Source organism: Hyla sarda, unplaced genomic scaffold (assembly GCF_029499605.1).
Source record: "Hyla sarda isolate aHylSar1 unplaced genomic scaffold, aHylSar1.hap1 scaffold_1646, whole genome shotgun sequence".
In the NCBI taxonomy this organism is placed as follows: domain Eukaryota; kingdom Metazoa; phylum Chordata; class Amphibia; order Anura; family Hylidae; genus Hyla; species Hyla sarda.
In genome coordinates this window covers 8773-29481 of record NW_026608284.1, presented here as the reverse complement: position 1 = coordinate 29481, position 20709 = coordinate 8773, and the positions used below count along the sequence as shown (strand labels likewise).

Below are 20709 nucleotides of genomic sequence, written 5' to 3'. Positions count from 1 at the left end.
AGGCCCAGGAGCCTTAGCACTGTGCTGTGATGTCACTCAATACCACTGACATCACTAGGTGTAAACAACATCTCTCCTTTGCTGTGTATGTGACTATGGAGCTGTTTGGTGATGTCGTCTATTATGGCCTTCATAGAAGCAACAGGAGATTGTTGCATCCATCTAGAACCCTCAGAACTACAGTGCTATGATGTCACTCACTTCCACAGGCCTTGCAGAGTGTAAACAACAACAACCCAGCTTTGTTGTGTATGTAACCATAGGGATTTGTGATGTCACCTAGAACCTTCACAGCAGCGACAGCTTTATGAGGAGCATCAGCACTGCTCTGCCTGAGCAGAACCATCACCGCCATAGGTTGTCAAATAACCCGGATTTAACCCACACAGGTAAGTCCAATGGGGTGCAGGCATGTCCTCTATGCTTACAGCTTCCCGTGGGTGTTGGTTTGATACCGTTTGGGGACAGCCAAGGAGGCATCTGCAGGCAACAAAGGTAGGTGTGTGCTTGTGTGTGTGTTTCCTATGCAGATCCTAAGCCCAGTGTCACATGCAAGTAGGAGGAGTAAGAAGGGTTCCTGGCAAATCCGGGTTATGGATTGCATTTAAAAAGGCCCCGTGGGAGTGCAATGGGCCCCTGTCTTGCTGCTTAGCAATAATGGTATGGGTTTAGGTTCTGCTGTGTGTACTGGTGGTTGACTGCCCCCCAGCCCAGAGTGTGCATGGAAAATTGTCTGGCAGCCTCCCTGACAGCAAGCAGTGATAGTGCCCATGAAGGGGACCTTGTTGGGCCCGCCCCTTTCACGGTTATCGCTTCTCGGCCTTTTGGCTAAGATCAAGTGTAGTATCTGTTCTTATCAGTTTAATATCTGATACGTCCCCTATCTGGGGACCATATATTAAATGGATTTTTGAGAACGGGGGCCGATTTCGAAGCTTGCTTCCGTCGCCCTATGCATTGACCCGATATGGCAGTATCTTCGGGTACAGTGCACCACCCCCTTACAGGGTTAAAAAGAAAGATTCCTACTTTCATTGCTACCTGCTTGCTGGCTAGCCAGCTAGCCAGCCCTGTGGGCCTTGCTGCTGCAGCCAAAAAACAAAAGGTGGTGCTGCTGCTGCTGCTTCTGCTTGTGTCTGGCCGCTGTTGGAGCGTCCAGGCACAGGACTTCTGCTGCTGCTGACTAAATGGCCTCCTTAATTGGATCATTTGAGTAGCCAGCACACCTGTGCAGGTAGGGCATGACATGATAGGCAGCTGCCTTGATAGCGGGTGGGTGCTGAATGTTCCTAATTGACAAAATAAGATTAATGCTTATGAAGAAATATAAAATCTCATCCCTTCCCCAATATCGCGCCACACCCCTACCCCTTAATTCCCTGGTTGAACTTGATGGACATATGTCTTTTTTCGACCGTACTAACTATGTAACTATGTAACATAACATGGGGGGGGGGGGGGGGGTCTCCTGGCTGTTCACACAGGTGTGTCATTGCTGTGCATTGACCATGCATTGCTTCTGTGGTATTGCAAAGGCAAAGACAAATGCTTCCAGCCATCCATTGCACTAATGGATTGGTCATCAGCTGGCTGTCTATGTCCCGCATCAATATAGACCAAAGTACAGAGGGTTAGGCTATGCTATTGTGCACCTACCTGATGCATCAGAAGGTGCGAGGCCCTTGCTAAATTCTGTGCACAGACTTTGAGATCTATACTTTAGACTGTATCTAAACCTGCTCCAACATGGACTGACATTCTGGCCTACTTTCAGCCGATGCGACTTGTCTGTCGCTGAACAGTCGCTTTTTATGTATTCAGCACCTATGTATAATGTTGTAAAAATGCTCTAGAAGCTAAAGTCGCAGAAATGTCACACATATTTGGCCTGCAACTTTCTGTGCGACAAATTCAGACAGGAAAAATCAGTATAAATCCTTAGAAAATTATCCCCCAGTGTCTCCATCTGCTGGCGGTATTGAATAAGCATTGCTGCACTGATGGGGTATGCATTAGACGAAAAAAAAGAAGAAAAAGAAGAATAATACGCCCAGAAAAGAGGCGAAAAGGAGAAAAACGTAAAAAAACGTGAAAAAAAAGTAAGAGGAAGAGAAGGGAAAAAAAGGTGGAAATGGGTTTAAAAGTGATTTCGGCGGAGAAATATATATATATATATATATATATATATATATATATATATATATATATACGCGCACACACACACATATATATAAACGTATTCTCCGTTGAGATATTGCAGCCGCTGCTGTGTCCAGGCCCAGGAGCCTTAGCACTGTGCTGTGATGTCACTCAATACCACTGACATCACTAGGTGTAAACAACATCTCTCCTTTGCTGTGTATGTGACTATGGAGCTGTTTGGTGATGTCGTCTATTATGGCCTTCATAGAAGCAACAGGAGATTGTTGCATCCATCTAGAACCCTCAGAACTACAGTGCTATGATGTCACTCACTTCCACAGGCCTTGCAGAGTGTAAACAACAACAACCCAGCTTTGTTGTGTATGTAACCATAGGGATTTGTGATGTCACCTAGAACCTTCACAGCAGCGACAGCTTTATGAGGAGCATCAGCACTGCTCTGCCTGAGCAGAACCATCACCGCCATAGGTTGTCAAATAACCCGGATTTAACCCACACAGGTAAGTCCAATGGGGTGCAGGCATGTCCTCTATGCTTACAGCTTCCCGTGGGTGTTGGTTTGATACCGTTTGGGGACAGCCAAGGAGGCATCTGCAGGCAACAAAGGTAGGTGTGTGCTTGTGTGTGTGTTTCCTATGCAGATCCTAAGCCCAGTGTCACATGCAAGTAGGAGGAGTAAGAAGGGTTCCTGGCAAATCCGGGTTATGGATTGCATTTAAAAAGGCCCCGTGGGAGTGCAATGGGCCCCTGTCTTGCTGCTTAGCAATAATGGTATGGGTTTAGGTTCTGCTGTGTGTACTGGTGGTTGACTGCCCCCCAGCCCAGAGTGTGCATGGAAAATTGTCTGGCAGCCTCCCTGACAGCAAGCAGTGATAGTGCCCATGAAGGGGACCTTGTTGGGCCCGCCCCTTTCACGGTTATCGCTTCTCGGCCTTTTGGCTAAGATCAAGTGTAGTATCTGTTCTTATCAGTTTAATATCTGATACGTCCCCTATCTGGGGACCATATATTAAATGGATTTTTGAGAACGGGGGCCGATTTCGAAGCTTGCTTCCGTCGCCCTATGCATTGACCCGATATGGCAGTATCTTCGGGTACAGTGCACCACCCCCTTACAGGGTTAAAAAGAAAGATTCCTACTTTCATTGCTACCTGCTTGCTGGCTAGCCAGCTAGCCAGCCCTGTGGGCCTTGCTGCTGCAGCCAAAAAACAAAAGGTGGTGCTGCTGCTGCTGCTTCTGCTTGTGTCTGGCCGCTGTTGGAGCGTCCAGGCACAGGACTTCTGCTGCTGCTGACTAAATGGCCTCCTTAATTGGATCATTTGAGTAGCCAGCACACCTGTGCAGGTAGGGCATGACATGATAGGCAGCTGCCTTGATAGCGGGTGGGTGCTGAATGTTCCTAATTGACAAAATAAGATTAATGCTTATGAAGTGAAGAAATATAAAATCTCATCCCTTCCCCAATATCGCGCCACACCCCTACCCCTTAATTCCCTGGTTGAACTTGATGGACATATGTCTTTTTTCGACCGTACTAACTATGTAACTATGTAACATAACATGGGGGGGGGGGGTCTCCTGGCTGTTCACACAGGTGTGTCATTGCTGTACATTGACCATGCATTGCTTCTGTGGTATTGCAAAGGCAAAGACAAATGCTTCCAGCCATCCATTGCACTAATGGATTGGTCATCAGCTGGCTGTCTATGTCCCGCATCAATATAGACCAAAGTACAGAGGGTTAGGCTATGCTATTGTGCACCTACCTGATGCATCAGAAGGTGCGAGGCCCTTGCTAAATTCTGTGCACAGACTTTGAGATCTATACTTTAGACTGTATCTAAACCTGCTCCAACATGGACTGACATTCTGGCCTACTTTCAGCCGATGCGACTTGTCTGTCGCTGAACAGTCGCTTTTTATGTATTCAGCACCTATGTATAATGTTGTAAAAATGCTCTAGAAGCTAAAGTCGCAGAAATGTCACACATATTTGGCCTGCAACTTTCTGTGCGACAAATTCAGACAGGAAAAATCAGTATAAATCCTTAGAAAATTATCCCCCAGTGTCTCCATCTGCTGGCGGTATTGAATAAGCATTGCTGCACTGATGGGGTATGCATTAGACGAAAAAAAAGAAGAAAAAGAAGAATAATACGCCCAGAAAAGAGGCGAAAAGGAGAAAAACGTAAAAAAACGTGAAAAAAAAGTAAGAGGAAGAGAAGGGAAAAAAAGGTGGAAATGGGTTTAAAAGTGATTTCGGCGGAGTATATATATATATATATATATATATATATATATATATATATATATACGCGCACACACACACATATATATAAACGTATTCTCCGTTGAGATATTGCAGCCGCTGCTGTGTCCAGGCCCAGGAGCCTTAGCACTGTGCTGTGATGTCACTCAATACCACTGACATCACTAGGTGTAAACAACATCTCTCCTTTGCTGTGTATGTGACTATGGAGCTGTTTGGTGATGTCGTCTATTATGGCCTTCATAGAAGCAACAGGAGATTGTTGCATCCATCTAGAACCCTCAGAACTACAGTGCTATGATGTCACTCACTTCCACAGGCCTTGCAGAGTGTAAACAACAACAACCCAGCTTTGTTGTGTATGTAACCATAGGGATTTGTGATGTCACCTAGAACCTTCACAGCAGCGACAGCTTTATGAGGAGCATCAGCACTGCTCTGCCTGAGCAGAACCATCACCGCCATAGGTTGTCAAATAACCCGGATTTAACCCACACAGGTAAGTCCAATGGGGTGCAGGCATGTCCTCTATGCTTACAGCTTCCCGTGGGTGTTGGTTTGATACCGTTTGGGGACAGCCAAGGAGGCATCTGCAGGCAACAAAGGTAGGTGTGTGCTTGTGTGTGTGTTTCCTATGCAGATCCTAAGCCCAGTGTCACATGCAAGTAGGAGGAGTAAGAAGGGTTCCTGGCAAATCCGGGTTATGGATTGCATTTAAAAAGGCCCCGTGGGAGTGCAATGGGCCCCTGTCTTGCTGCTTAGCAATAATGGTATGGGTTTAGGTTCTGCTGTGTGTACTGGTGGTTGACTGCCCCCCAGCCCAGAGTGTGCATGGAAAATTGTCTGGCAGCCTCCCTGACAGCAAGCAGTGATAGTGCCCATGAAGGGGACCTTGTTGGGCCCGCCCCTTTCACGGTTATCGCTTCTCGGCCTTTTGGCTAAGATCAAGTGTAGTATCTGTTCTTATCAGTTTAATATCTGATACGTCCCCTATCTGGGGACCATATATTAAATGGATTTTTGAGAACGGGGGCCGATTTCGAAGCTTGCTTCCGTCGCCCTATGCATTGACCCGATATGGCAGTATCTTCGGGTACAGTGCACCACCCCCTTACAGGGTTAAAAAGAAAGATTCCTACTTTCATTGCTACCTGCTTGCTGGCTAGCCAGCTAGCCAGCCCTGTGGGCCTTGCTGCTGCAGCCAAAAAACAAAAGGTGGTGCTGCTGCTGCTGCTTCTGCTTGTGTCTGGCCGCTGTTGGAGCGTCCAGGCACAGGACTTCTGCTGCTGCTGACTAAATGGCCTCCTTAATTGGATCATTTGAGTAGCCAGCACACCTGTGCAGGTAGGGCATGACATGATAGGCAGCTGCCTTGATAGCGGGTGGGTGCTGAATGTTCCTAATTGACAAAATAAGATTAATGCTTATGAAGAAATATAAAATCTCATCCCTTCCCCAATATCGCGCCACACCCCTACCCCTTAATTCCCTGGTTGAACTTGATGGACATATGTCTTTTTTCGACCGTACTAACTATGTAACTATGTAACATAACATGGGGGGGGGGTCTCCTGGCTGTTCACACAGGTGTGTCATTGCTGTACATTGACCATGCATTGCTTCTGTGGTATTGCAAAGGCAAAGACAAATGCTTCCAGCCATCCATTGCACTAATGGATTGGTCATCAGCTGGCTGTCTATGTCCCGCATCAATATAGACCAAAGTACAGAGGGTTAGGCTATGCTATTGTGCACCTACCTGATGCATCAGAAGGTGCGAGGCCCTTGCTAAATTCTGTGCACAGACTTTGAGATCTATACTTTAGACTGTATCTAAACCTGCTCCAACATGGACTGACATTCTGGCCTACTTTCAGCCGATGCGACTTGTCTGTCGCTGAACAGTCGCTTTTTATGTATTCAGCACCTATGTATAATGTTGTAAAAATGCTCTAGAAGCTAAAGTCGCAGAAATGTCACACATATTTGGCCTGCAACTTTCTGTGCGACAAATTCAGACAGGAAAAATCAGTATAAATCCTTAGAAAATTATCCCCCAGTGTCTCCATCTGCTGGCGGTATTGAATAAGCATTGCTGCACTGATGGGGTATGCATTAGACGAAAAAAAAGAAGAAAAAGAAGAATAATACGCCCAGAAAAGAGGCGAAAAGGAGAAAAACGTAAAAAAACGTGAAAAAAAAGTAAGAGGAAGAGAAGGGAAAAAAAGGTGGAAATGGGTTTAAAAGTGATTTCGGCGGAGAAATATATATATATATATATATATATATATATATATATATATATATACGCGCACACACACACATATATATAAACGTATTCTCCGTTGAGATATTGCAGCCGCTGCTGTGTCCAGGCCCAGGAGCCTTAGCACTGTGCTGTGATGTCACTCAATACCACTGACATCACTAGGTGTAAACAACATCTCTCCTTTGCTGTGTATGTGACTATGGAGCTGTTTGGTGATGTCGTCTATTATGGCCTTCATAGAAGCAACAGGAGATTGTTGCATCCATCTAGAACCCTCAGAACTACAGTGCTATGATGTCACTCACTTCCACAGGCCTTGCAGAGTGTAAACAACAACAACCCAGCTTTGTTGTGTATGTAACCATAGGGATTTGTGATGTCACCTAGAACCTTCACAGCAGCGACAGCTTTATGAGGAGCATCAGCACTGCTCTGCCTGAGCAGAACCATCACCGCCATAGGTTGTCAAATAACCCGGATTTAACCCACACAGGTAAGTCCAATGGGGTGCAGGCATGTCCTCTATGCTTACAGCTTCCCGTGGGTGTTGGTTTGATACCGTTTGGGGACAGCCAAGGAGGCATCTGCAGGCAACAAAGGTAGGTGTGTGCTTGTGTGTGTGTTTCCTATGCAGATCCTAAGCCCAGTGTCACATGCAAGTAGGAGGAGTAAGAAGGGTTCCTGGCAAATCCGGGTTATGGATTGCATTTAAAAAGGCCCCGTGGGAGTGCAATGGGCCCCTGTCTTGCTGCTTAGCAATAATGGTATGGGTTTAGGTTCTGCTGTGTGTACTGGTGGTTGACTGCCCCCCAGCCCAGAGTGTGCATGGAAAATTGTCTGGCAGCCTCCCTGACAGCAAGCAGTGATAGTGCCCATGAAGGGGACCTTGTTGGGCCCGCCCCTTTCACGGTTATCGCTTCTCGGCCTTTTGGCTAAGATCAAGTGTAGTATCTGTTCTTATCAGTTTAATATCTGATACGTCCCCTATCTGGGGACCATATATTAAATGGATTTTTGAGAACGGGGGCCGATTTCGAAGCTTGCTTCCGTCGCCCTATGCATTGACCCGATATGGCAGTATCTTCGGGTACAGTGCACCACCCCCTTACAGGGTTAAAAAGAAAGATTCCTACTTTCATTGCTACCTGCTTGCTGGCTAGCCAGCTAGCCAGCCCTGTGGGCCTTGCTGCTGCAGCCAAAAAACAAAAGGTGGTGCTGCTGCTGCTGCTTCTGCTTGTGTCTGGCCGCTGTTGGAGCGTCCAGGCACAGGACTTCTGCTGCTGCTGACTAAATGGCCTCCTTAATTGGATCATTTGAGTAGCCAGCACACCTGTGCAGGTAGGGCATGACATGATAGGCAGCTGCCTTGATAGCGGGTGGGTGCTGAATGTTCCTAATTGACAAAATAAGATTAATGCTTATGAAGAAATATAAAATCTCATCCCTTCCCCAATATCGCGCCACACCCCTACCCCTTAATTCCCTGGTTGAACTTGATGGACATATGTCTTTTTTCGACCGTACTAACTATGTAACTATGTAACATAACATGGGGGGGGGTCTCCTGGCTGTTCACACAGGTGTGTCATTGCTGTACATTGACCATGCATTGCTTCTGTGGTATTGCAAAGGCAAAGACAAATGCTTCCAGCCATCCATTGCACTAATGGATTGGTCATCAGCTGGCTGTCTATGTCCCGCATCAATATAGACCAAAGTACAGAGGGTTAGGCTATGCTATTGTGCACCTACCTGATGCATCAGAAGGTGCGAGGCCCTTGCTAAATTCTGTGCACAGACTTTGAGATCTATACTTTAGACTGTATCTAAACCTGCTCCAACATGGACTGACATTCTGGCCTACTTTCAGCCGATGCGACTTGTCTGTCGCTGAACAGTCGCTTTTTATGTATTCAGCACCTATGTATAATGTTGTAAAAATGCTCTAGAAGCTAAAGTCGCAGAAATGTCACACATATTTGGCCTGCAACTTTCTGTGCGACAAATTCAGACAGGAAAAATCAGTATAAATCCTTAGAAAATTATCCCCCAGTGTCTCCATCTGCTGGCGGTATTGAATAAGCATTGCTGCACTGATGGGGTATGCATTAGACGAAAAAAAAGAAGAAAAAGAAGAATAATACGCCCAGAAAAGAGGCGAAAAGGAGAAAAACGTAAAAAAACGTGCGCCCAGAAAAGAGGCGAAAAGGAGAAAAACGTAAAAAAACGTGAAAAAAAAGTAAGAGGAAGAGAAGGGAAAAAAAGGTGGAAATGGGTTTAAAAGTGATTTCGGCGGAGAAATATATATATATATATATATATATATATATATATATATATATATACGCGCACACACACACATATATATAAACGTATTCTCCGTTGAGATATTGCAGCCGCTGCTGTGTCCAGGCCCAGGAGCCTTAGCACTGTGCTGTGATGTCACTCAATACCACTGACATCACTAGGTGTAAACAACATCTCTCCTTTGCTGTGTATGTGACTATGGAGCTGTTTGGTGATGTCGTCTATTATGGCCTTCATAGAAGCAACAGGAGATTGTTGCATCCATCTAGAACCCTCAGAACTACAGTGCTATGATGTCACTCACTTCCACAGGCCTTGCAGAGTGTAAACAACAACAACCCAGCTTTGTTGTGTATGTAACCATAGGGATTTGTGATGTCACCTAGAACCTTCACAGCAGCGACAGCTTTATGAGGAGCATCAGCACTGCTCTGCCTGAGCAGAACCATCACCGCCATAGGTTGTCAAATAACCCGGATTTAACCCACACAGGTAAGTCCAATGGGGTGCAGGCATGTCCTCTATGCTTACAGCTTCCCGTGGGTGTTGGTTTGATACCGTTTGGGGACAGCCAAGGAGGCATCTGCAGGCAACAAAGGTAGGTGTGTGCTTGTGTGTGTGTTTCCTATGCAGATCCTAAGCCCAGTGTCACATGCAAGTAGGAGGAGTAAGAAGGGTTCCTGGCAAATCCGGGTTATGGATTGCATTTAAAAAGGCCCCGTGGGAGTGCAATGGGCCCCTGTCTTGCTGCTTAGCAATAATGGTATGGGTTTAGGTTCTGCTGTGTGTACTGGTGGTTGACTGCCCCCCAGCCCAGAGTGTGCATGGAAAATTGTCTGGCAGCCTCCCTGACAGCAAGCAGTGATAGTGCCCATGAAGGGGACCTTGTTGGGCCCGCCCCTTTCACGGTTATCGCTTCTCGGCCTTTTGGCTAAGATCAAGTGTAGTATCTGTTCTTATCAGTTTAATATCTGATACGTCCCCTATCTGGGGACCATATATTAAATGGATTTTTGAGAACGGGGGCCGATTTCGAAGCTTGCTTCCGTCGCCCTATGCATTGACCCGATATGGCAGTATCTTCGGGTACAGTGCACCACCCCCTTACAGGGTTAAAAAGAAAGATTCCTACTTTCATTGCTACCTGCTTGCTGGCTAGCCAGCTAGCCAGCCCTGTGGGCCTTGCTGCTGCAGCCAAAAAACAAAAGGTGGTGCTGCTGCTGCTGCTTCTGCTTGTGTCTGGCCGCTGTTGGAGCGTCCAGGCACAGGACTTCTGCTGCTGCTGACTAAATGGCCTCCTTAATTGGATCATTTGAGTAGCCAGCACACCTGTGCAGGTAGGGCATGACATGATAGGCAGCTGCCTTGATAGCGGGTGGGTGCTGAATGTTCCTAATTGACAAAATAAGATTAATGCTTATGAAGAAATATAAAATCTCATCCCTTCCCCAATATCGCGCCACACCCCTACCCCTTAATTCCCTGGTTGAACTTGATGGACATATGTCTTTTTTCGACCGTACTAACTATGTAACTATGTAACATAACATGGGGGGGGGTCTCCTGGCTGTTCACACAGGTGTGTCATTGCTGTACATTGACCATGCATTGCTTCTGTGGTATTGCAAAGGCAAAGACAAATGCTTCCAGCCATCCATTGCACTAATGGATTGGTCATCAGCTGGCTGTCTATGTCCCGCATCAATATAGACCAAAGTACAGAGGGTTAGGCTATGCTATTGTGCACCTACCTGATGCATCAGAAGGTGCGAGGCCCTTGCTAAATTCTGTGCACAGACTTTGAGATCTATACTTTAGACTGTATCTAAACCTGCTCCAACATGGACTGACATTCTGGCCTACTTTCAGCCGATGCGACTTGTCTGTCGCTGAACAGTCGCTTTTTATGTATTCAGCACCTATGTATAATGTTGTAAAAATGCTCTAGAAGCTAAAGTCGCAGAAATGTCACACATATTTGGCCTGCAACTTTCTGTGCGACAAATTCAGACAGGAAAAATCAGTATAAATCCTTAGAAAATTATCCCCCAGTGTCTCCATCTGCTGGCGGTATTGAATAAGCATTGCTGCACTGATGGGGTATGCATTAGACGAAAAAAAAGAAGAAAAAGAAGAATAATACGCCCAGAAAAGAGGCGAAAAGGAGAAAAACGTAAAAAAACGTGAAAAAAAAGTAAGAGGAAGAGAAGGGAAAAAAAGGTGGAAATGGGTTTAAAAGTGATTTCGGCGGAGAAATATATATATATATATATATATATATATATATATATATATATATACGCGCACACACACACATATATATAAACGTATTCTCCGTTGAGATATTGCAGCCGCTGCTGTGTCCAGGCCCAGGAGCCTTAGCACTGTGCTGTGATGTCACTCAATACCACTGACATCACTAGGTGTAAACAACATCTCTCCTTTGCTGTGTATGTGACTATGGAGCTGTTTGGTGATGTCGTCTATTATGGCCTTCATAGAAGCAACAGGAGATTGTTGCATCCATCTAGAACCCTCAGAACTACAGTGCTATGATGTCACTCACTTCCACAGGCCTTGCAGAGTGTAAACAACAACAACCCAGCTTTGTTGTGTATGTAACCATAGGGATTTGTGATGTCACCTAGAACCTTCACAGCAGCGACAGCTTTATGAGGAGCATCAGCACTGCTCTGCCTGAGCAGAACCATCACCGCCATAGGTTGTCAAATAACCCGGATTTAACCCACACAGGTAAGTCCAATGGGGTGCAGGCATGTCCTCTATGCTTACAGCTTCCCGTGGGTGTTGGTTTGATACCGTTTGGGGACAGCCAAGGAGGCATCTGCAGGCAACAAAGGTAGGTGTGTGCTTGTGTGTGTGTTTCCTATGCAGATCCTAAGCCCAGTGTCACATGCAAGTAGGAGGAGTAAGAAGGGTTCCTGGCAAATCCGGGTTATGGATTGCATTTAAAAAGGCCCCGTGGGAGTGCAATGGGCCCCTGTCTTGCTGCTTAGCAATAATGGTATGGGTTTAGGTTCTGCTGTGTGTACTGGTGGTTGACTGCCCCCCAGCCCAGAGTGTGCATGGAAAATTGTCTGGCAGCCTCCCTGACAGCAAGCAGTGATAGTGCCCATGAAGGGGACCTTGTTGGGCCCGCCCCTTTCACGGTTATCGCTTCTCGGCCTTTTGGCTAAGATCAAGTGTAGTATCTGTTCTTATCAGTTTAATATCTGATACGTCCCCTATCTGGGGACCATATATTAAATGGATTTTTGAGAACGGGGGCCGATTTCGAAGCTTGCTTCCGTCGCCCTATGCATTGACCCGATATGGCAGTATCTTCGGGTACAGTGCACCACCCCCTTACAGGGTTAAAAAGAAAGATTCCTACTTTCATTGCTACCTGCTTGCTGGCTAGCCAGCTAGCCAGCCCTGTGGGCCTTGCTGCTGCAGCCAAAAAACAAAAGGTGGTGCTGCTGCTGCTGCTTCTGCTTGTGTCTGGCCGCTGTTGGAGCGTCCAGGCACAGGACTTCTGCTGCTGCTGACTAAATGGCCTCCTTAATTGGATCATTTGAGTAGCCAGCACACCTGTGCAGGTAGGGCATGACATGATAGGCAGCTGCCTTGATAGCGGGTGGGTGCTGAATGTTCCTAATTGACAAAATAAGATTAATGCTTATGAAGAAATATAAAATCTCATCCCTTCCCCAATATCGCGCCACACCCCTACCCCTTAATTCCCTGGTTGAACTTGATGGACATATGTCTTTTTTCGACCGTACTAACTATGTAACTATGTAACATAACATGGGGGGGGGTCTCCTGGCTGTTCACACAGGTGTGTCATTGCTGTACATTGACCATGCATTGCTTCTGTGGTATTGCAAAGGCAAAGACAAATGCTTCCAGCCATCCATTGCACTAATGGATTGGTCATCAGCTGGCTGTCTATGTCCCGCATCAATATAGACCAAAGTACAGAGGGTTAGGCTATGCTATTGTGCACCTACCTGATGCATCAGAAGGTGCGAGGCCCTTGCTAAATTCTGTGCACAGACTTTGAGATCTATACTTTAGACTGTATCTAAACCTGCTCCAACATGGACTGACATTCTGGCCTACTTTCAGCCGATGCGACTTGTCTGTCGCTGAACAGTCGCTTTTTATGTATTCAGCACCTATGTATAATGTTGTAAAAATGCTCTAGAAGCTAAAGTCGCAGAAATGTCACACATATTTGGCCTGCAACTTTCTGTGCGACAAATTCAGACAGGAAAAATCAGTATAAATCCTTAGAAAATTATCCCCCAGTGTCTCCATCTGCTGGCGGTATTGAATAAGCATTGCTGCACTGATGGGGTATGCATTAGACGAAAAAAAAGAAGAAAAAGAAGAATAATACGCCCAGAAAAGAGGCGAAAAGGAGAAAAACGTAAAAAAACGTGAAAAAAAAGTAAGAGGAAGAGAAGGGAAAAAAAGGTGGAAATGGGTTTAAAAGTGATTTCGGCGGAGAAATATATATATATATATATATATATATATATATATATATATATACGCGCACACACACACATATATATAAACGTATTCTCCGTTGAGATATTGCAGCCGCTGCTGTGTCCAGGCCCAGGAGCCTTAGCACTGTGCTGTGATGTCACTCAATACCACTGACATCACTAGGTGTAAACAACATCTCTCCTTTGCTGTGTATGTGACTATGGAGCTGTTTGGTGATGTCGTCTATTATGGCCTTCATAGAAGCAACAGGAGATTGTTGCATCCATCTAGAACCCTCAGAACTACAGTGCTATGATGTCACTCACTTCCACAGGCCTTGCAGAGTGTAAACAACAACAACCCAGCTTTGTTGTGTATGTAACCATAGGGATTTGTGATGTCACCTAGAACCTTCACAGCAGCGACAGCTTTATGAGGAGCATCAGCACTGCTCTGCCTGAGCAGAACCATCACCGCCATAGGTTGTCAAATAACCCGGATTTAACCCACACAGGTAAGTCCAATGGGGTGCAGGCATGTCCTCTATGCTTACAGCTTCCCGTGGGTGTTGGTTTGATACCGTTTGGGGACAGCCAAGGAGGCATCTGCAGGCAACAAAGGTAGGTGTGTGCTTGTGTGTGTGTTTCCTATGCAGATCCTAAGCCCAGTGTCACATGCAAGTAGGAGGAGTAAGAAGGGTTCCTGGCAAATCCGGGTTATGGATTGCATTTAAAAAGGCCCCGTGGGAGTGCAATGGGCCCCTGTCTTGCTGCTTAGCAATAATGGTATGGGTTTAGGTTCTGCTGTGTGTACTGGTGGTTGACTGCCCCCCAGCCCAGAGTGTGCATGGAAAATTGTCTGGCAGCCTCCCTGACAGCAAGCAGTGATAGTGCCCATGAAGGGGACCTTGTTGGGCCCGCCCCTTTCACGGTTATCGCTTCTCGGCCTTTTGGCTAAGATCAAGTGTAGTATCTGTTCTTATCAGTTTAATATCTGATACGTCCCCTATCTGGGGACCATATATTAAATGGATTTTTGAGAACGGGGGCCGATTTCGAAGCTTGCTTCCGTCGCCCTATGCATTGACCCGATATGGCAGTATCTTCGGGTACAGTGCACCACCCCCTTACAGGGTTAAAAAGAAAGATTCCTACTTTCATTGCTACCTGCTTGCTGGCTAGCCAGCTAGCCAGCCCTGTGGGCCTTGCTGCTGCAGCCAAAAAACAAAAGGTGGTGCTGCTGCTGCTGCTTCTGCTTGTGTCTGGCCGCTGTTGGAGCGTCCAGGCACAGGACTTCTGCTGCTGCTGACTAAATGGCCTCCTTAATTGGATCATTTGAGTAGCCAGCACACCTGTGCAGGTAGGGCATGACATGATAGGCAGCTGCCTTGATAGCGGGTGGGTGCTGAATGTTCCTAATTGACAAAATAAGATTAATGCTTATGAAGAAATATAAAATCTCATCCCTTCCCCAATATCGCGCCACACCCCTACCCCTTAATTCCCTGGTTGAACTTGATGGACATATGTCTTTTTTCGACCGTACTAACTATGTAACTATGTAACATAACATGGGGGGGGTCTCCTGGCTGTTCACACAGGTGTGTCATTGCTGTACATTGACCATGCATTGCTTCTGTGGTATTGCAAAGGCAAAGACAAATGCTTCCAGCCATCCATTGCACTAATGGATTGGTCATCAGCTGGCTGTCTATGTCCCGCATCAATATAGACCAAAGTACAGAGGGTTAGGCTATGCTATTGTGCACCTACCTGATGCATCAGAAGGTGCGAGGCCCTTGCTAAATTCTGTGCACAGACTTTGAGATCTATACTTTAGACTGTATCTAAACCTGCTCCAACATGGACTGACATTCTGGCCTACTTTCAGCCGATGCGACTTGTCTGTCGCTGAACAGTCGCTTTTTATGTATTCAGCACCTATGTATAATGTTGTAAAAATGCTCTAGAAGCTAAAGTCGCAGAAATGTCACACATATTTGGCCTGCAACTTTCTGTGCGACAAATTCAGACAGGAAAAATCAGTATAAATCCTTAGAAAATTATCCCCCAGTGTCTCCATCTGCTGGCGGTATTGAATAAGCATTGCTGCACTGATGGGGTATGCATTAGACGAAAAAAAAGAAGAAAAAGAAGAATAATACGCCCAGAAAAGAGGCGAAAAGGAGAAAAACGTAAAAAAACGTGAAAAAAAAGTAAGAGGAAGAGAAGGGAAAAAAAGGTGGAAATGGGTTTAAAAGTGATTTCGGCGGAGAAATATATATATATATATATATATATATATATATATATACGCGCACACACACACATATATATAAACGTATTCTCCGTTGAGATATTGCAGCCGCTGCTGTGTCCAGGCCCAGGAGCCTTAGCACTGTGCTGTGATGTCACTCAATACCACTGACATCACTAGGTGTAAACAACATCTCTCCTTTGCTGTGTATGTGACTATGGAGCTGTTTGGTGATGTCGTCTATTATGGCCTTCATAGAAGCAACAGGAGATTGTTGCATCCATCTAGAACCCTCAGAACTACAGTGCTATGATGTCACTCACTTCCACAGGCCTTGCAGAGTGTAAACAACAACAACCCAGCTTTGTTGTGTATGTAACCATAGGGATTTGTGATGTCACCTAGAACCTTCACAGCAGCGACAGCTTTATGAGGAGCATCAGCACTGCTCTGCCTGAGCAGAACCATCACCGCCATAGGTTGTCAAATAACCCGGATTTAACCCACACAGGTAAGTCCAATGGGGTGCAGGCATGTCCTCTATGCTTACAGCTTCCCGTGGGTGTTGGTTTGATACCGTTTGGGGACAGCCAAGGAGGCATCTGCAGGCAACAAAGGTAGGTGTGTGCTTGTGTGTGTGTTTCCTATGCAGATCCTAAGCCCAGTGTCACATGCAAGTAGGAGGAGTAAGAAGGGTTCCTGGCAAATCCGGGTTATGGATTGCATTTAAAAAGGCCCCGTGGGAGTGCAATGGGCCCCTGTCTTGCTGCTTAGCAATAATGGTATGGGTTTAGGTTCTGCTGTGTGTACTGGTGGTTGACTGCCCCCCAGCCCAGAGTGTGCATGGAAAATTGTCTGGCAGCCTCCCTGACAGCAAGCAGTGATAGTGCCCATGAAGGGGACCTTGTTGGGCCCGCCCCTTTCACGGTTATCGCTTCTCGGCCTTTTGGCTAAGATCAAGTGTAGTTCTGCTCACTTGGTCTGGCCAGAGGGTGTCTGGGGTACCCGGCTCCTTTGCCTGGGGGGATCGTCCTTCTTAACGGAGGGACTTCACCCCCCTGCTGCTATCAGGGAGCCGGCTTAGTCCCCAGACAACGGGAGGCGATCCCCACCTACCTACTTCGGTGGGGGAGGTGTCTGGACATCATGGACATGGAGGAAGATTGCGGTTTTTCTTCGGAAGGCGTGCCGCCTTTTGCGAGACTTCGGAATGGAGTTCGTATTTCCCTGCTCGATGTCCGGAAGAAGGAAAGAGGCCTTGTCTTTGTCGTGGAAGAAGTGCTGTTTAAGTTGCTGGAAGTCAAGAGGGAGCAAATCCTATCCATGCTTGAGTTTCCCAGAAGTGGATACTACGACGTGGTGCTGGCTTCTGAAGAGGACTATGAGTCATTTTGGAACATATTGCAGCAAAAGAAGGTATGTCCGGTTTTGGAAGGGGTGGAGATAGTTCCACATTTCCCACGTAGAGAACGATTGGTGACTATAAGGATGTATAGCCCATATACTTCGGAGGAGGATATCGTTACCTTTTTGTCTCGATTCTGTGACAGTGTTCTGCCTAAAGGCAAGGTATTTAATCAATATGGACTATGGACCACCAAGTGGAGGTTCCATGTGAAATTTAAAATGGCAGATGGCAAGTTAGTGATCCCCCCAGGACGGTTTAAAATTGGTTCTGTGAACGGGGATCTGTATTTTTCTGGCATGCAAGATTTTTGCCGCAAATGTAAACAGTACGGTCACAGAAAGGAGGATTGCACGTTTTTGTGGTGTTTCAAGTGTCAAGAGGAGGGTCACGACGTGGAAAATTGTCAAAAGAAAAGGAAATGCCATCTGTGTGGTGAGGAGGGCCATCTGCTTGGCTCGTGTCCTAAGAAAAAGTCTGAGAAAAATTCAGAGAAAAAGGAAGCTGTAAAAAGAAGCAGAGAGGAACCAGCTGAAGTGAAAGAAAAAGAAGTGGAGCAGGTTCCAACTAGAAGACCTACAGAGCAGAAGAAGAAGAGAGAGGAGGAAGTGTATGTGCCAGTGCAGTATTTTGGTGTGCTTGGTGGTTTGTTGGAAAATTTGTCGGAAGCAGAAAGAAAAACGTTTGACAAAGATATGATGGATCTAAAGATAGGCTTGAAGAACCGGGAGGAAGAAGCTCGGGATAAAGTCTATTTTTCTTTCAAGGCAGACATGAACCGTTTTGTTGAAACGTATAAAATTCCAGGCTGGTTAGCGTCTCAAGTTAAGAAAGATATAGCAAATGGCAATATCAGTCGAGGACTGATAGACTTTCTAATGGTGTTTGCATGGAGGAAGGGGATGACCTTCTAATTTGGTTTTGCTTAATTAGAAAGTAATGTTTGGTTTTGCTATTTTATGTTGTTTCTTATTTTGTTTTTAAATGTTCTATTTTGTTTCATTAGTGTTTAAGAAAAGAAATAAAAACATGTTACCTGATGATGAACACAAAATTGAGTTCCAAATAAGATCTTGGAACTCTGAGTGAGTTCTGAGGGCTAACTTAAAAAAAAAAAAAAATCTGTTCTTATCAGTTTAATATCTGATACGTCCCCTATCTGGGGACCATATATTAAATGGATTTTTGAGAACGGGGGCCGATTTCGAAGCTTGCTTCCGTCGCCCTATGCATTGACCCGATATGGCAGTATCTTCGGGTACAGTGCACCACCCCCTTACAGGGTTAAAAAGAAAGATTCCTACTTTCATTGCTACCTGCTTGCTGGCTAGCCAGCTAGCCAGCCCTGTGGGCCTTGCTGCTGCAGCCAAAAAACAAAAGGTGGTGCTGCTGCTGCTGCTTCTGCTTGTGTCTGGCCGCTGTTGGAGCGTCCAGGCACAGGACTTCTGCTGCTGCTGACTAAATGGCCTCCTTAATTGGATCATTTGAGTAGCCAGCACACCTGTGCAGGTAGGGCATGACATGATAGGCAGCTGCCTTGATAGCGGGTGGGTGCTGAATGTTCCTAATTGACAAAATAAGATTAATGCTTATGAAGAAATATAAAATCTCATCCCTTCCCCAATATCGCGCCACACCCCTACCCCTTAATTCCCTGGTTGAACTTGATGGACATATGTCTTTTTTCGACCGTACTAACTATGTAACTATGTAACATAACATGGGGGGGGTCTCCTGGCTGTTCACACAGGTGTGTCATTGCTGTACATTGACCATGCATTGCTTCTGTGGTATTGCAAAGGCAAAGACAAATGCTTCCAGCCATCCATTGCACTAATGGATTGGTCATCAGCTGGCTGTCTATGTCCCGCATCAATATAGACCAAAGTACAGAGGGTTAGGCTATGCTATTGTGCACCTACCTGATGCATCAGAAGGTGCGAGGCCCTTGCTAAATTCTGTGCACAGACTTTGAGATCTATACTTTAGACTGTATCTAAACCTGCTCCAACATGGACTGACATTCTGGCCTACTTTCAGCCGATGCGACTTGTCTGTCGCTGAACAGTCGCTTTTTATGTATTCAGCACCTATGTATAATGTTGTAAAAATGCTCTAGAAGCTAAAGTCGCAGAAATGTCACACATATTTGGCCTGCAACTTTCTGTGCGACAAATTCAGACAGGAAAAATCAGTATAAATCCTTAGAAAATTATCCCCCAGTGTCTCCATCTGCTGGCGGTATTGAATAAGCATTGCTGCACTGATGGGGTATGCATTAGACGAAAAAAAAGAAGAAAAAGAAGAATAATACGCCCAGAAAAGAGGCGAAAAGGAGAAAAACGTAAAAAAACGTGAAAAAAAAGTAAGAGGAAGAGAAGGGAAAAAAAGGTGGAAATGGGTTTAAAAGTGATTTCGGCGGAGAAATATATATATATATATATATATATATATATATATATATATATATATATACGCGCACACACACACATATATATAAACGTATTCTCCGTTGAGATATTGCAGCCGCTGCTGTGTCCAGGCCCAGGAGCCTTAGCACTGTGCTGTGATGTCACTCAATACCACTGACATCACTAGGTGTAAACAACATCTCTCCTTTGCTGTGTATGTGACTATGGAGCTGTTTGGTGATGTCGTCTATTATGGCCTTCATAGAAGCAACAGGAGATTGTTGCATCCATCTAGAACCCTCAGAACTACAGTGCTATGATGTCACTCACTTCCACAGGCCTTGCAGAGTGTAAACAACAACAACCCAGCTTTGTTGTGTATGTAACCATAGGGATTTGTGATGTCACCTAGAACCTTCACAGCAGCGACAGCTTTATGAGGAGCATCAGCACTGCTCTGCCTGAGCAGAACCATCACCGCCATAGGTTGTCAAATAACCCGGATTTAACCCACACAGGTAAGTCCAATGGGGTGCAGGCATGTCCTCTATGCTTACAGCTTCCCGTGGGTGTTGGTTTGATACCGTTTGGGGACAGCCAAGGAGGCATCTGCAGGCAACAAAGGTAGGTGTGTGCTTGTGTGTGTGTTTCCTATGCAGATCCTAAGCCCAGTGTCACATGCAAGTAGGAGGAGTAAGAAGGGTTCCTGGCAAATCCGGGTTATGGATTGCATTTAAAAAGGCCCCGTGGGAGTGCAATGGGCCCCTGTCTTGCTGCTTAGCAATAATGGTATGGGTTTAGGTTCTGCTGTGTGTACTGGTGGTTGACTGCCCCCCAGCCCAGAGTGTGCATGGAAAATTGTCTGGCAGCCTCCCTGACAGCAAGCAGTGATAGTGCCCATGAAGGGGACCTTGTTGGGCCCGCCCCTTTCACGGTTATCGCTTCTCGGCCTTTTGGCTAAGATCAAGTGTAGTATCTGTTCTTATCAGTTTAATATCTGATACGTCCCCTATCTGGGGACCATATATTAAATGGATTTTTGAGAACGGGGGCCGATTTCGAAGCTTGCTTCCGTCGCCCTATGCATTGACCCGATATGGCAGTATCTTCGGGTACAGTGCACCACCC

At 45.9% G+C, this 20709-nt stretch overlaps 8 non-coding genes and 1 pseudogene across 8 annotated transcripts; all 9 read left to right on the top strand.

Moving 5' to 3' along the window:
* The first annotated feature begins 808 nt into the window (after positions 1 to 808).
* Positions 809 to 999, top strand: LOC130311571 (U2 spliceosomal RNA). The gene has a single exon (XR_008859901.1). It is a non-coding gene; the product is annotated as a U2 spliceosomal RNA (small nuclear RNA).
* A 2083-nt stretch (positions 1000 to 3082) lies between these two features.
* On the top strand, positions 3083 to 3273 carry LOC130311570 (U2 spliceosomal RNA). Its single transcript, XR_008859899.1, has one exon. It is a non-coding gene; the product is annotated as a U2 spliceosomal RNA (small nuclear RNA).
* A 2078-nt stretch (positions 3274 to 5351) lies between these two features.
* Positions 5352 to 5542, top strand: LOC130311569 (U2 spliceosomal RNA). The gene has a single exon (XR_008859898.1). It is a non-coding gene; the product is annotated as a U2 spliceosomal RNA (small nuclear RNA).
* Positions 5543 to 7614: 2072 nt separating this feature from the next.
* On the top strand, positions 7615 to 7805 carry LOC130311568 (U2 spliceosomal RNA). Its single transcript, XR_008859897.1, has one exon. It is a non-coding gene; the product is annotated as a U2 spliceosomal RNA (small nuclear RNA).
* Positions 7806 to 9920: 2115 nt separating this feature from the next.
* On the top strand, positions 9921 to 10111 carry LOC130311567 (U2 spliceosomal RNA). The gene has a single exon (XR_008859896.1). It is a non-coding gene; the product is annotated as a U2 spliceosomal RNA (small nuclear RNA).
* Positions 10112 to 12182: 2071 nt separating this feature from the next.
* On the top strand, positions 12183 to 12373 carry LOC130311565 (U2 spliceosomal RNA). Its single transcript, XR_008859895.1, has one exon. It is a non-coding gene; the product is annotated as a U2 spliceosomal RNA (small nuclear RNA).
* Positions 12374 to 14442: 2069 nt separating this feature from the next.
* LOC130311597 (U2 spliceosomal RNA) lies at positions 14443 to 14633 on the top strand. Its single transcript, XR_008859923.1, has one exon. It is a non-coding gene; the product is annotated as a U2 spliceosomal RNA (small nuclear RNA).
* Positions 14634 to 18269: 3636 nt separating this feature from the next.
* LOC130311594 (U2 spliceosomal RNA) lies at positions 18270 to 18444 on the top strand (annotated as a pseudogene).
* Positions 18445 to 20518: 2074 nt separating this feature from the next.
* Positions 20519 to 20709, top strand: LOC130311596 (U2 spliceosomal RNA). The gene has a single exon (XR_008859922.1). It is a non-coding gene; the product is annotated as a U2 spliceosomal RNA (small nuclear RNA).